The sequence below is a fragment of the Pinus tabuliformis genome, chromosome Q (genome assembly GCF_031772625.1).
Source record: "Pinus tabuliformis cultivar Carrire ecotype Pingquan chromosome Q, CPIR1, whole genome shotgun sequence".
Taxonomy (NCBI): domain Eukaryota; kingdom Viridiplantae; phylum Streptophyta; class Pinopsida; order Pinales; family Pinaceae; genus Pinus; species Pinus tabuliformis.
In genome coordinates, this window is record NC_142296.1 from 1151596718 (window position 1) to 1151613453 (window position 16736).

General features: G+C 34.5%; 1 pseudogene; it reads right to left on the reverse strand.

The window, feature by feature from the left end:
* Positions 1-2701: 2701 nt before the first annotated feature.
* On the reverse strand, positions 2702-3322 carry LOC149223708 (pectinesterase inhibitor 9 pseudogene; annotated as a pseudogene).
* Between the last annotated feature and the right edge of the window lie 13414 nt (positions 3323-16736).

The following is a 16736-nucleotide window of genomic DNA, read 5'->3' on the forward strand; positions in this document are numbered from 1 at the left end:
GATAGGATATTGCCAGTGGGTCAGTAGGATGTCAGCTATATGGAGAGTATGCACAGGTTACAATAAAGTATTGGTATAGGTACAGACGATAGTATAGGTGCAGATACGGGTAGTAGTACAGGTACAAGAACATGTAGTGCTACAAGTATAGGTACAAGTGCAAGTGCACAAGATGTGGATAGTTTTCTTACAACAGATGGAATCGTCAGATTCAATAACAATATGTGTAAGAATTCTATAGGTCAAACGAAGAGAGGCGCCTAGTAGCAAAAGGCATCAACGTACAACTCAAAATCTTAGGATCCAAGTCAGCCCCAAATAGTACCAACATAATCCTCAGCAGAGGAACCCCAATAGTACCAACACAATCCTTAACGAAGGAAAATCCTTCAGCAATGAAAAAAGAGATAACTTCAGTTATAGCTTTCTCTGTAATTTGTGGGAAAAATCATAACCATGAATCAGACCAATCAAATGGTGAGAAAGATGTATCGAAGTCGGTGAAACAACTAGTGACTATGTCACTTTCTCAAAAAAAAATGAAAAATCAACATTATCCTTGGTTGTAATAGATATTTCTACATGGTGAACTAATGTTAATAAGAGAAAGGAGAAAAAAGAAAAACCCATAAATCTTTGTGATCTTTAGATCCAAAGAAATATATATCTAACTTTACAATATCATTTCATTTTTTAAAATTAAAAAAATTCAATTTACAAGTAAAAATTATAATTACTCAAATATTCTAATCATAATAAAGTGTAAAATAAAAATTCCATATCAAAATTCTATTTTAAAATATTATATTAAAAATGTTAATCAAATGTTCTAATCGTAATAAATTACACTAAGATAAATGTTCTATTTTAAAGTTTTGCTTTAAATAAATACTAAAATAGTAAATGAAATTAATTTGTAATTATATTAGTTTAAATATTATGTCACTGCCTTCGCCAGATATAGCGATATTAGTTTTACCTTATAACAAAAATATGAAAAGTTTTGAAGTTTTTGCTAAGTTCAGTTTAGGGTTAAAGGGCTTTGTACTAATAATTGTTACTGATTTACCGCCCCCATGCCATGACTACGAAGGCCCACGTTATATGTCAACATTTTTGTTCCTACAGTAACATTGCCATAAAATGACTGTCGTTATAAATTATAATAATTGTTATTATTTAATAAAGTTAATTTTCATAAAATATTAATTTTTTAATTATTATTCATAAATAAATAAATTACAAATATTTCTATATTTTAAATAAACAAAATAAATATTTTTTGTTTAATGATGTAACATCAAACATCTTCAATAATGTAAAGTTACTTTATTAAAATTATTATTAGTTACTTTATTAAAATTATGGTGTATCGACCGTACAAATTTATAAAATAAAAAATTAATAATATCATATAGATAGATACCATAAAATTAGAAGCTATCATAATAAAGCAAAATGCGGACTGGTTGTTCATGTGGACCCTGGATTCGACACACACGCTTGATTCTTGATGGAAGCCAAAGCCACTTCATCCTGAGCATTAGCTCTTTTAAATTTAATGATTATGTTTACTTTTAATACTAAAATTTTTAAAATGAAATATAATCTAATTTTTAAATCATAGTTATCAAGTTCGAGTTTTAGTTTGAATTTGGATTCGATTCGATTGGATAAAAATTTAAATGAAAATTTTGTAATTTGGAAAAAATTTGATAATATACATCATAAAGATTTGAATATATATATATATATATATATATATATATTTTTTTTGATAATAAGATATTTTTACTATTTTTTCTAATTTATTTTAGATTTTGAATAATTTTAAATAATTTTAGATTATATAATCACATTTAAGTTACAATTAAAAATAAAATGCCTATATTTCTTCCTCCACTAAAAACTTAAATCCAAAGAGTCTAATAAATGAATACATATTTAGAAAATCACTATTATAAACTTATTATTTAAAATCAGTCAAAATATAAATATATTTAGACAAAAAAGAATAACCACTTTCATAAATTTTCCTTTTTCCTAATTTACTTTTAGCTTTCCAACCCTGCGAAACATAGTGAAATTGAAAAATGAAACTTTTCCATTTACACAATTTTTTTCCAAATAAACATAATTATATATTCAAACTTCAGACCTTAACTGAAGTGTCCAAAAATTTTGAAAAGCGATCTTAACATTTCCAAACTAACACTAACTTGTGACTCTTCAAAAGATCCTGATCATAAAGTATTGCTTTGTTTGAGGACTCTCACATGAATAAAACCCTAAACTACCTGACTCTAAAATATTGATTTTCTAAAATAAGTTTAAAAATAAATTTAAAGATTTAATTTTTTAATTTATAAATATTATTTAAATGTTTTATATAATTATTTTTTATTTAGATTAAAATTTACACCATACTTAGAAACAATAAACTCAAACAAACATATAAACTCCAACAAACATATATTTTTTATTTAGATTAAAATTTACACCATACTTAGAGACAATAAACTCAAACAAACATACATTTATTCACAAATTATTCCACTTTCATTTACTAACAGTAATTATATCAGCCTATTACAAAAGTTCCCATAAACGGCCAAAGTTTGGCTCAATGCTACGCTGCCAAACTAAGATTTTATTTAAAATATTATTTTAAAACGGCTTTAAGGCTTCAAAGCTGGAGTTCCTAATATCCTCTGGTAGCAGCAAAGCGGTTGACAAGAGCGAGGCCGTTACTGATCAATTCCGACACATATTGCACGCGGGCGGTGACCATGGCCGTAAAATTCCCCGTGCGGTTGAGATCCTGAAAGCCGTTAAGACAGGTGTCCTCGTTGGTGAGGGCAGCGCTCATCCACGTCTGTACGTTGCTCATCTGAATCTTGAATGTGTTCGACCTCAGATGTTTCAGTTCCACCAGAGATTCGCGAATCTGGTCCGTGGTGTAACCGAAATTCTCCATACAATCCTTGAGCGCCGTCTTTTCTCTTACACTTATTGGGGCGCATCTGGCTCCGAGGCCGGCTGCCCAGACTGAAACGTTGCGAGCATTAATGAGGCTGACAGTCACGGCCGCATTCACGAGATCGCTTTGCATGGGTCTCAGATGGCTTGCGTAAGAAGAGAGCGACGAAACGCAGAGCTCGGGATAAAGAGTCACTTTGCACGAACTTTTGATGAATTCCTCGATATCGGTGTGAGTGTAGTACACACGATATTTCACGTCCTCAGCTGTTGCTGCTGCTGTTGTTGAAGCGAGTGTCACAGCAAATATGATAACAGAAAACACAGTGAATGATAGATCCATGGCGATTCGAACTCGAATTGCAAATGATAGAATTGAATTGTAGTTCTACTGCTTTTCTTTGTTATAAGTAGGCAAGCTGTCTACATTATTGCGGCTTAAAGTCGGCGACACTGTATTTGATTTTAACAATGATAGTTGGAATACTGCCAAGTTTTGGATTCTTTACGTGAGTCACCTACCTTCTAGAAAGATAAATCTTATATGGTCATTAAGATTTATCGAAGTTAATTAAGACAGTGTATCACTAGAACTCTGTATGGTCATTGGGTAGTTGCAGTCTTTTGAAATGAAATTATCAAAGCTTATATCGCCGCAGATATCGATGACTCCAACATGCTTGAAACACGACCTGAACTATTATTATAATCACGTCGAAAACATTGAAAAAGTATTCCAATCATTATACTTATCATCTGGTTCAATATACAAAACAAAAGGTTGCCCGAATCTTGTATCTTTAGCAATGTGAAAAGAATAAAAAAAATAACAAACAAACAAAAAGCTGTCCGAATCTTGTATCTTTTAAACAATGTGAAAATAAGTAGTTGGATGAAGAAAACTGGTATTATTCGATGTATTTCAAATATTTATAATATTCGAAAATTATCACTAAAAAAAGTGATTTTATTTGTAAACAAAATTAAATTATATATAAAACTAATAAAAGCGAGATGACTGGGACTCTGACTCTTCCACAATTCAATTAGTTTCAACAAGTGAATCACCTCATTTCATAGTGCACTAATTTTCCGAAATAAACGGCTGAAAAAAATTTTATTATATTAAATTTCAATTTTTTAAAATTAAATTAGTGTAAATTATGAAAAGTATTATAAATTAAAATACTTAATCATGATTAAATTCTACATCATATCAATAGTATATTTTTCCTTTCTGATTTTAAAAGTCATGACTATTCATTAATATTTCAAAATTGAATTGTAGGTATAATAATTTCATATAAGAATTATAGGTATAATAAGTTGATATAAAAAAATAATTGTATAAAAAATATTATTTATTTAAGAATATTAAATATAAAGTATGATATTTTGTTATTTAAATTATTAAGGGTAACAAAATAATAAATATTTTTATAATTTTTATACGAAAATTTGTTAAATACTATTTTTTTAATGTTTCGATAAGTATTTGATTAATTTATTGATATTAGTTCATTCGCTAATAAATGTTGGTTAGCATCAAAATATTTAATTTATAATATATATAGTATCGTTAATAAAACAAATTATAAAAATTAACATTATTATTATTATTATTATTAATTATTGTAACAATATTAAAGTTAAATAAATATAAACTTAAAAATACATGTAACAAAATTATTTATTATGGAGATTCACTCCATTTTATTGGGGAGATTCTTGAAATATAAGAGGTATCATTACAATAGCATTGTCAATATAATGACTTACTAATACAATGTGCTCAAAAAAACCATAACTTATTTCATTTGACATGTTTTTAATTAATCAATTTATTTAAAAGAGAAAAAATATCATGTCACTTTATTTGATATGTTTTTAATTAATCAATTTAATTAAAAAGGAAAAAAATATCATGTCATAAGACATTTTTTTAACTAATAAATTTAATTAAGAGAATAAAAAATACATAACTACTTTTGACATAAATCTTAACCTTTGATGTATGACTACTTAAATTACTATTCTCGAAACCCTATTTCAAAATAAACACACTTATCAACATAATAGAAATTTAAAATTTTAATGAAATATTATAAGAATATTTCTTTATAATTGTGATAATAAGAAAAAATTAGAAACTTTACTCAATACTAATATGGGAGAGATATCCACAATTACTCATGTTGCTAAGAATTTCCCACAAAAAACTGTGTAGAGTATTAAGTCCATCCAACATTTACATTGGACACTCCACCCATTATGAGGTACCAAAAAACTTAAAAATAAATAAGTGAGTGTTGAGGAGGCCTTAAATAGACAAGGTTGTCAAATAAATTTTAGAGGAATTTAATAAATTAATGAAAAGAGCAGGATCATAGTTAGAAAAAAAAAATATTATATAAAGTAATGATGATGATATGATTATTAAAGTTCAATGAGACCAATGAGATTTATTGCACATTAAGAAAAGTGATTAATTGACATTTTTAAATATTTTATTTCTGTCATAAAAATTAAGCAAAAGAAATGTTCAGAGATCACTATAGTTAACTGAGAGAATAATATGTCAAATGAGTGTGTGTGTGTGTGTGTGTGTGTGTGTATATATATATATATATATATATATATATATATATATATATATATATATATATATATGTTTTTTAAACAAGGATCAAGGAAGTTGAATGAGAAAGGTACCCAATATTAGGTGACATAATCAAAGGAAAAGAGGCTAATGGGGAGTGAAAGAGAAAAGGGTAAGAAAGGTTGAAAAGGGAAGGGGGTGGAGGAAGAAAGAAATTAATAAATGAGTTGATGGATTATTGACTTCTAGGATAGAGTTAGCCTATAGTCATCTTCCTTTTTAAATTTATTCGAGTGCTTCTCAATCTTGAGAGCTTCCACGATGATCTAATAATTAGAAATGAACATATGCTAAGATTTTAGATTTAGAAAAGAAAATAAAGTGTTTGGAACTAAAATAATGTTTTCCAATGGTAGACTTTGATACCAAATTATGGTTGCTATATTCTATATTCTCTTTAAGGAAAGTTATGAAAGGTCAATGTGTCAAGCCAATGTAAGAATTTCTTCAAGAATAAGGAATTTGGTAAACTCAAAATCCTATCATGGGGTGAGTCTTATCTTTGGTTGATTAGAATACTTGTTTGAGGGTTTTACAGGGTTTAAATATGGTTTTTATGTTTCCATTTGGAAAAAATCTTAGAAATAAAACTAGTGGTTCCTTTTATATAAGGAAGAGAGACCTAGCCACATGGAGGAGAGGAACCAAAATGGTTGGAATTAGTGTTAGAAGCAATAGGGGAGGCTTTATTAATCTTAGAGGAGGTGTAGATTTTGGTTCTTAATGCTTGGATCATGTGGGTTTTTTCGTAGAAAAGGATATGGGGAGTAGATATTTTAAGTGCCTGAGAGATAAGAGTTTTTAAAATAGCAGACTTTTGGGATGGGTGGTGGTGAGAATGGGTATGAAGATAACATATTTATTCCCCTACCCTTCATCTTATGGAGAAGGGTTAAAATTTTGCCTAACCCCTTTCTGGATCACTACAAAATATATCCTTAGCTCTATTGAGTTAGTTTCCCAAAACCTTGCCTCTCAAATTCTTGAATAAATCTAACAAGATTGTAGCATATTTATTGATTTCCCTAAGACCCCAAGGAAAATATATCTAAAGTGGAAGTCTAATCCATCAAACATATTAATGAAAACCCCCACTTTCTTATCCTTAAGGCGGATAGAGGTAACACGAATATTATGAGCACTGAGTGCGATGAATCCAAGTTATCAGATCTTCTATCCTCTTCTTCCTATAAAATTCTTCCCAAGAACCACATAGATTCCATTACACAACTTCTCACTAAGACTGTAAAAATATCCTTTATTGACACCTCCATTCAACAACTACTTATTGCTCATACCCCCATAACCCCTAATATTTATGGTCAACTAAAAACACATAAACTTGGTGTCCCCCTTAGACCTATTGTTAGTGCTATTAGGCCCCAACATATGCCCTTGGGTGGTACCTAGCCAAAAAGATTCAAAATTTTGTGGGATCAAACCCCTCTTTTATTAAATATTCCATTGATTTCATTCTTGAAACAAATAACATCCATGTTGATGAACATGACCATATGGTTAGTTTTGATATGGTCTCTAGGTTCATCAAAATACCTATTCCTAAAGCCTAAAATCTGATCCTTAAGTTGGTGGACTAAAACAATCAACCTAATTTAAATTTTCCTCTCCTCCACTTTGTTTTTTTTCAAAGGTACCATATATGAACAAACTAAAGGTAAAACTATGGGTTCTTCCCTACCTCTAGTTACAACAAAAATCTTCATGGAACCGTTTGAAACCAGAGCCCTTAACTCATGGGATGACAAGGTAAAGTGTTGGTTCCAATTTGTAGGTGATACTTTTGTCATTTGGAAACAAGGTTTGTTTGTTCTCATTTCCTTTCTTTCCCATTTTAATATCATATCTCCCCATATTTAATTCCTTATGGAAACTGTATGTGAATAACCCCTTCCCTTCTTAGATGTTTGTATCACCCTTCTTCAAATGGCTCTCTTACCCATCAGGTCTATAGAGAAAAGACCCACACAGATTGTTATCTTCACACCCACTCTCACCAACACTCATTTCAAAATTCTATTGTACTTCTAAAAAAGATTATCTCTTGCACACCTAAAATCTCTTCTCCCTAGTTCATTTCCTTTGAAAAATCCCACTTGATCCAAGAATTCAAAGTGAATGGCTACACCTTGTATTATATTACTAAAACCTTCCATGTCACTTCTAACCCTAATTCCAACCATTATGGTTACTCTTCTCCATATGGTCAGGCCCCTCTCCCATACATTAAAGGAACCACATATCTTATTTCTAAGATTTTGGCTAAAAGGAACATAAAAATCTTTTTTAAACCCCATAAAACTCTCAAACAATTTTTCCGATCAACCAAAGGTAGGTCTGGCCCCATGCTGGGATTAGGATTTTACTAAATTCCTTGTTCCTATAGGCATTTTTACATCTACCAAACAAACCGACCCTAAATAGCTCACCTTAAAGAGAATATAGAAGATATGAACCATCACAGAGTGTCAAAGTCTTCCATCATCGAACACACTTTCAAATTCAAGCACCTTACTTTCTTTGACCAACCTAAAATCATCACATTTATTCTTTTTTATAATTCTCAATTCATTAGGGAAGCCCTCAAGACTGAGAAGCACCTAAATAACTTCAATAGGGAAGGTGGATATAGGCTAAGTCAATCTTGAAAGCCAATAATCCTTCAACTCATTCATTAATTTATTTCTCCCCCCATAGTTATCCACTTTTCCTTTGATTATGTTGATCTAATTCTTGGTCCCTTTCTTCTTCACCTCCCACTAAGGTATTGTATTGAGTAACCGAATGAAACTTGAAAAAATTTCACTTGTTGTCTTTCATGTTTGTATGAGAATCATAGATGTTCTAGCAAATGAAGGAGATTTCTGGATCAAGTGAGAAAAGGTTAAGATCCAACCCTAAGTGAATGGACCAATCTCACTTTTTCCAAGTGTAGAGAGTGTTCTAGCCTAATATGATCGCTCCTGAATGCCCAAAATCATCCAACAAGACAAAATCCCAATGGGGAATAATATTTCTTAACAGAGCTTATTTTGTTTCTCCATCCATCATCATTTCTTAAGGAAATATAACATGAAGATGATACACCTCAGTCAATATTTTAAGGGCTAGTTTATTGGAGGGCTTGGAAATATGCTACAATTCAGTGACAAAAAAATCCTTTGTGAAACAATATGGGGGGCTAATCGAATTTTAGAATTTTCCTATATCTAAACTAAAGTGGGGTAAGATATTATTCCCCTAATTAACATCTATAGATCCGATAGCTCCAAATATCCAAGTGCAAAATGCGAATTTATAAGGAAACCCTAGACTTTGATACCCAATGATGGTTGGTATCTTCTATATGATGTTTAAGCCAAACTATGAGGGGTCAATGTGTTAAGCTAATATAATAATTTCCTCATGAATAAGGAATTTTTTAAACTCCAAATCATAGCATGGGGTGAGACTTATCTTTGGTTGATCAAACTACTTGTTTGAGGGTTTTATGGGGTTTAAATATGGTTTTTATGTGCCTTTTGGAAAAAATCTTAGAAATAAGATCAATGGTTCCTTTTATGTATTGGAGAGAGACCTAGCCATGGGGAGGAGAGGAACCAAAATGGTTGGACTTAGTGTTAGAGGAAATAAGGAAGGCTTTATTAATATTAGAGGAGGTGTAGATTTTGGTTTTGAATGCTTGGATCAGGTGGGATTTTTCATAGAAAAGGATATGAGGAGTAGATATTTTAAGGGCTCGAGAGATACAAGTTCTTAAAATAGCATACTTTTGGGATGGGTGGTGGTGAGAGTGGGTACGAATATAAGATATTTATTCCCGTATCCTTCTTCTCTTGGAGAAAGGGTTAATTTTTCTCCTAACCCCTCTCTATATCCCTACAAAATATATCCTTTTCTCTATTGAGTTAGTTTCCAAAACCTTCCCTATCACATGAATTAGGTATACATGAGATCATATGAGTTCCTTCTACCATACCATGAGATTATTCCACTTGTTCCTCATCCATAGTCGATGCGTGAGGGCATGTCTTGGTACGGGGAAGACATATGTGTTAAGGGAAGTAATGCTAGAGGTGCTCGGTGCAACAGTGCAATTAGTCATGTGTTTGAAAACCACTAGTATCCATCCTCCACTCTCAAATAATAAAATAAGTTTTTTTTATCACTCATTATATTATTTTAATAATTAAATTATTACATATACACGTCTTAATAATATAAGAATTCATGAATAATAACATCTTTTATTCTTGTATAAAATTGGTACAGATAATAGGAAAATCGTTAGGTTCAACCTATGGAAAATCCTTACACATAATGAGGTATTGTAGTTACAAGTGAAACTTGAAAGACATAATTTACATGTAGAATTTTGGTGCGTCCGCCACTAAAAAATCACTATGATATAATGCAAACATAAAGATACATATTTTTGAAATAGTGCATGTGACATTTTTTTACCGCAACTCGAAAATAATAGCAAGTGTTACTATGTCCACATATATAAAAAACACATATGGTTATTGCATGCTATATGCAGATAATTCCTATATCAATCTATAATGTACCCATGAAGGATAATATTGGGTACTTAGGGAGGTACCCAATGGGATAATGAATGTAATGTGGCCATAAGAATCGAATAGACCCTAAATATATTTAAAAGGAAGTAATATAATAATAAGGGCTATTTCGTATAGACCTAATGAATTTTCATGGGAAAGTATGAATACACATGAGTATCATTGTATTTGAAGTGTTTCATATTGTATTCTTTTGCACCGGACATGGATTGTAAATTGATTCCTTTCATAGGGAGTGTTTGATGGTTTTATCCTACTTTAATTTTCTTCTCTTTATATGCGTATGTTGTTTAAATGGTAAATTTCTTATATAAAATTTTTGTTTAAGAGTTAATATTGTAATTTTTATGGTGGGCCTTCTCTTATATCTTGCAACTTTTACTATAAATTTTATCCAAACCCTCCCGTAGGGATAAAGTGGGAGAGTTTTTTTGTTTTCTTTTCATCAATTTTGAAGAAAAAAAGAGTATGAAAACATTCAAGTCAACTTCTGAAACTTTTGATGTAGAATTTGGATAATCTATTCCAAGAAATTTGTTTCCCTAAAAAAAATAACCAATTTGAAAACAAAAATCCAAAGCAAAGTTGGAGAAATAAAGTTATTGACAATTTAGCATACACATTTTTTTTGGGTTTATTCTAGTGACAACTTGTTGTAGCAGCTACAACCACCCTCCAAAAATTTTCCTTAGCCTATTTTGGAACATCGCTGCCAACCTTTCACAACACCTTGTCTTGCTTCGTCAAGTACACAAGCTTCGATATTTTTCATGCACAAAGAAAACCTGTCGATCACATCTTGATGCATTCCCCTTACAGGCCGTTCACCCAGACTTGGTCTAGCTGCAGGTTGAGCAGATTCCCCAAGAAAATTGCACATTTTTGGAGGGAAACCAACCCTCCCTCCAGAAATTGCACAATTATGTCTGGCAACTTGTTGGGCCCTAGAATTGTGCAATTCTTCCAGCTAACACTCCCATTGGAAATTGTGCAAATTTCCCAATCATGGCTGCTCAGCCCAGAATTTGCACAAATTTTGGCACTAGTCAGTTACTCTGCCCAGAAATTGCACAAATCTCCTAGGCAGCCAGCCCAACTCCCAGTCAAAAATGTGCATTTCCTTCAAGCCATCAAAAATCCTCTTGCATGTGTAGTTGAGTTGACCAGTTCCCTCTAGTGTAGTTTTTAACCCTATACAAAAATTACCTACATACGAATTCTTAAACAAAGAAAATAAACAATGTGAGAGCATAACCCATAAAACACATATGCATAGAGATTTTTCCTTGGATCCCAAAACCGGGACTACCAGCTTGATTTTTCATTATGTTCCTTTCAATTTTACAATACATATTTATACATGCCGAAGCATCCAATACCATGGACCGAAAACCATCGCGTCCAAAAAACATGTGCGAAAATCATGCACAAAACCATAGGTGGGTCCGCCCAACCTAACATATGGTCCAAAACCAAAATTTTCCAGGGTGCTGCCCCGGACCCCATAAAGTGGGGTTACGGGTGCCCTTCAAACCCCCTGTTAACTACGTGGAAAGAATATAACACAACCCAACAATCTCCCACTTGTTGTTTTCTTTCCACAGGGGGCCATAGGAGAGCTTAGTCATTTTTTCAGCCCTGAGATTCCCATTGCTTCTCTACACCAAGAGAACTTCTCAGAGCTCACAGATTTTGTCAATGCATCTGCAGTATTCTTCAAAGTGTCCACCTTTACCAGCAACACCTTTCTGTCTTCTATCATATCCCTCACAAAGTGATATTGAACATCAATGTGCTTTGTCTTTGAATGATAAGCAGGGTTATTTGCCAAGAAAATTGCACTTTGGCTGTCACAGTCTATTCTTATAGCTCCCTGTACTAACCCCATACTTGAACACAATCTCTGCAGCCAAACTGCTTCCTTGCTTGCATGAGTGGCTGCCATGTATTCTGCCTCTGTAGTTGATAGTGCCACTACAGATTGTTTCTTACTCATCCAACTGACTGCACCTCCAAATAGGTTAAACACATACCCACTTGTAGATCTTCTCTGATCCAGATCTCCAGCCCAGTCTACATCAACAAAGCCATGAATATCCAACACTCTGTCCAATCTTGGTCTTCCTTGGTAGCACAAACCATAATCACTAGTGCCACGCAAATACCTGAAAACCCGCTTCACTACTGTCCAATGCTCCTTCCCAGGTTTTGACATAAACCTGCTCAATACTCCCACTGCATGTGCAATGTCTGGTCTAGTACAGACCATTGCATACATCAGGCTACCCACTGCACTTGCATATGGAACACGGGACATGTCCTCTTCCTCTTCTTGTGTCTTGGGACACAGTTCAGCAGATAACCTCACACCTACAGGAATAGGAACCTTCACCGGTTTACTATCCTGCATATTATACCTCTGGAGTATTGTCTCGACATACTTCCTCTGGTTTAACCAGAGCTTCCTCTTTGACCGATCTCTTTTAATTTCCATGCCCAAAATATAGTTTGCAGCACCAAGATCTTTCATGTCGAATTTGGAGGACAATTGGGTCTTCAAATCCTGGATAATTTCTTTGTCATTTCCAACCAGCAACATATCATCCACATACAAGACCAGATAAATAATATGGTCACCAATTAATTTAAAATACACACAATGATCTGCTTTGCTTATGGTGAAGCCAAGTCCCCGTATAAATGTATCAAATTTCTGATACGACATCCTTGGTGACTGTTTTAACCCATACAGAGACTTATTTAACTTGCATACCAGTTCTTTCTTACCCTTCACCGCAAAGCCTTCAGGTTGCTTCATGTAGATTTCCTCTTCCAAATCCCCATGAAGAAATGTTGTCTTCACATCCATCTATTCTACCTCAAAATCAAAAGTAGCAGCAACAGATAAAAGTAATCTGATAGAAGTTACCTTTGTAACAGGAGAAAAAATATCACCAAAATCAATTCCTGGCACCTGGGAATAACCTTTTGCTACCAACCGAGCTTTGTATTTCTCCACCTTTCCTTCTGGATTTGTCTTCTTCTTGAACACCCATTTGCTGCCAATGGGTTTCCTTCCAGCCGGCAACTCCACCAGATCCCAAGCCTCATTTTTGTGCAAAGATGCCATTTCATCGACCATGGCCTCTTTCCAGAGTCTTCCATCCTCTGAATCCACTGCTTCCTTCACAGTTCTGGGATCATTATCAGTAATAGACAAAGCAAAATTTGAACTGAAAGCAGATGGACTATACCTTTCTGGTTGCCTTCTTTCTCGAACTGATCTTCTCACAGCCGGAGTTTGTGGCTCTTCATCTTCTGATTCCTCCTCTACTGCAGAGTCTGATTCTTCCTCCTTTGGCTCAAACTCTATCTTCTCAGGTTCCTTTGGTTGGACTTCATGTTGAATAACATCTTTTACCTCTCTGAACAACACATCTCGGCTGTACACAACCTTCCACGTGACTGGGTTCCAAAGCTTATAACCCTTTAAACCATCCTTATACCCAATAAAGATGCACTTTTCAGATTTACTATCCAACTTGGTTCATTTCTCCTTTGGAACATGTACATATGCATCACATCCAAATACCCTTAGATGTGAAAGATAGGGTTTCTTACCAGTCCATACTTCTTGTGGAGTCTTATCCTCCAACGCTGATGAAGGTGATCTGTTGATCAGTTAACATGCAGTATCCACCACCTCTGCCCAGACTTCCTGTCCTAACCCGGCACCACTGAGCATGCTTCTTGCCCTTTCCATCAACGTCTTGTTCATTCTTTCTGTGACTCCATTTTGCTGAGGTGTATATGGAGTAGTCTTCTGCCGTGCTATACCACACTTCTTACAAAATTCTTCAAATTCCTTGCTACAAAATTCTCCACCATTATCTGTCCTCAGCACCTTTACTTCTTCTCTGTCTGATTTTCCACCAGAGCCTTAAATTCTTTAAACCTGTCAAAGACTTCAGATTTCTTCTTAAGAAAATATATCCATGTATTCCTTGAGAAGTCATCTATGAATGATACATAGTACACAGACTTACCCAGTGATGGAACCTTCACAGGTTCAAACACATCACTGTGCACAAGCTCTAATATCTGTTTCGTCCTCTTACCACCAGAGGGGAAACTCACCCGATTCTGCTTCCCATATACACAATTTTCACAGAAATCAAAATCCAGAGAGCTATTATTCATACCTTCTACCATACCTTTACCATGAAGTATTCGAAGGCCCTTCTCTCCAATATGTCCAAGCCTTTGATGCCACAACATGGTCTTCTCTCCAGAGACCACTAGATTCTCTACTCCATTTTCAGGAACCATAGAACTATTGCACCCATCAACAACAGTGCTATCTTGCAGCTTGTACAGAGTTCCAATCCGAACTCCCCGCATTAATATCAGTGCTCCTCGAACCATCTTGCAGGTATCTTTCTCGAACACTGTCTTTACACCTACATCATCCAACTTGCTTACAGAAATCAGATTTCTGGCCAATACAGGAATATGTAGAACACCCGGAAGTGTTCTAACCCTTCCACCTTGCAACTTCAACTTTACTTTTCCCCGACCAATGATTCTAGCTTTCCTATCATCTCCTAAGAAGACATCACCACCATCGTATTTCTCATACTCGGAGAACCACTCTCTATGGGGAGTGAAGTGAAAGGATGCACCTGAGTCAATCAACCATGCCTCATGATCTACATGTGTACTTGAAGAAGCCAAGTACACATCCCCACCTTCATCTGAGGTGGTTTTCGCCTCTGCAGAAGGAGCATCATCAGATCCCTTTGCTTTATCAGGAGCTTTAGATTTACAATCCCTTCTGAAGTGCCCTTCCTTTCCTCATTTCCAGCACACCACCTTTGTAGGTTTTCCTGGAGATTTAGATCTCCCACTCGATGACTTATTTTTGTTTCTGTTCTGGGACCGTCCTCGTACAGAAAAGGCATCACCATTCTGGTTGTCCATATTTTTCCGTCTCATCTCCTCCGTCAGCAAGGCTGAGACTATTTCATCAAACTGCAAAGCAGTTGCATTGCTACCTATTGCAATAACCAGACTATCCCACGAATCTGGTAGAGAACACAACAGACTGATGCACTTATCTTCATCTGAAATTTTAATATCAACAGATAATAACTGACTTACCACAGTATTAAACGCATTCAGATGCTCTGTCACCGAGTCTCCATCTTTCATCCTCAGGTTATATAGCTTTTTCCGCAGGAACAGTTTATTCACCAGAGACTTAGATTGGTACAAAGTCCCTAACTTGACCCACAAAGCCTTTGTCGTAGCTTCCCCTGATACATTCAGCAATACTGAATCTGAGACACACAATCGTATTGTGCTCCTTGCCTTCCGATCCAACTTCTACCATTATTCATCGGTCACTCCCGATGGTTTAGTACCTGGATCTACCACGATCCACTGATCTTTATCCACCAACAGATCCTCCATCTTGAGTTTTCACAACTCAAAATTCTGACCATTGAACTTCTTAGTCTCTATCTTTCCACTGCTCGCCATCTTCTTTCACCACCAGAATCGATCTCGCAGATCTCCCACTGAACAGGGTCTACCACAGGCCCGAGCGAAACCCTTCAGCAACAAAGGCGTCTCCTTGAAGCCAAAACAGCTCCGATACCAAATGTAGGTTTTAACCCTGTACAGAAATTACCTGCATACGAATTCTTAAACAAAGAAAATAAACAATGCTATAGCATAACCCATAAAACACATATGCATAGAGATTTTTCCCTGGATCCCAAAACCGGGACTACCAGCTTGATTTTTCATTATGTTCCTTTCAATGTTACAATACATATTTATACATTCCGAAGCATCCAATACCATGGACTGAAAACCATCGCGTCCAAAAAACATGTGGGAAAATCATGCACAAAACCATAGGTGGGTCCACCCAACCTAACATATGGTCCAAAACCAAAATTTTCTGGGGCGCTGCCCCGGACCCCATAAAGTGGGGTTACGGGTGCCCTTCAAACCCACTATTAACTACGTGGAAAGAATATAACACAACCCAACATCTAGGACCAAGAAAAATAGACTTGCATGCATGGGTTTCTTCTCCCAAGGTAGAATGCAAAGGCATCCCTTGTTTCAGGGATCTATGTTTAGCAAGTGGAGGTTACATGCAAGGATCATTTTAGAAACCTCCCACCAAGTTTCGTTTTCATTTTATTTGTGGCATGCATGCCACAACCTCAATGTTATTGAAACTCATCAACTAGACACTGCAGAGCTCATTCCTCACATAAACCTTGCAGCTCTAACATCCCACTTCACATCTAGGAGCAGTCCACACATTTAGCTCAGTTATTTTGGGGTAAGCCCACTTCCCATGCCTGGTGTTGCATTTTTGTGTTTCCTCTTATATGAGTGTTGTTTATTTGATTTATTTGAACACTTACTATTGTTTAAATGTATATTAGATTTTCCTAGAACTGTTTCAGTTTTCG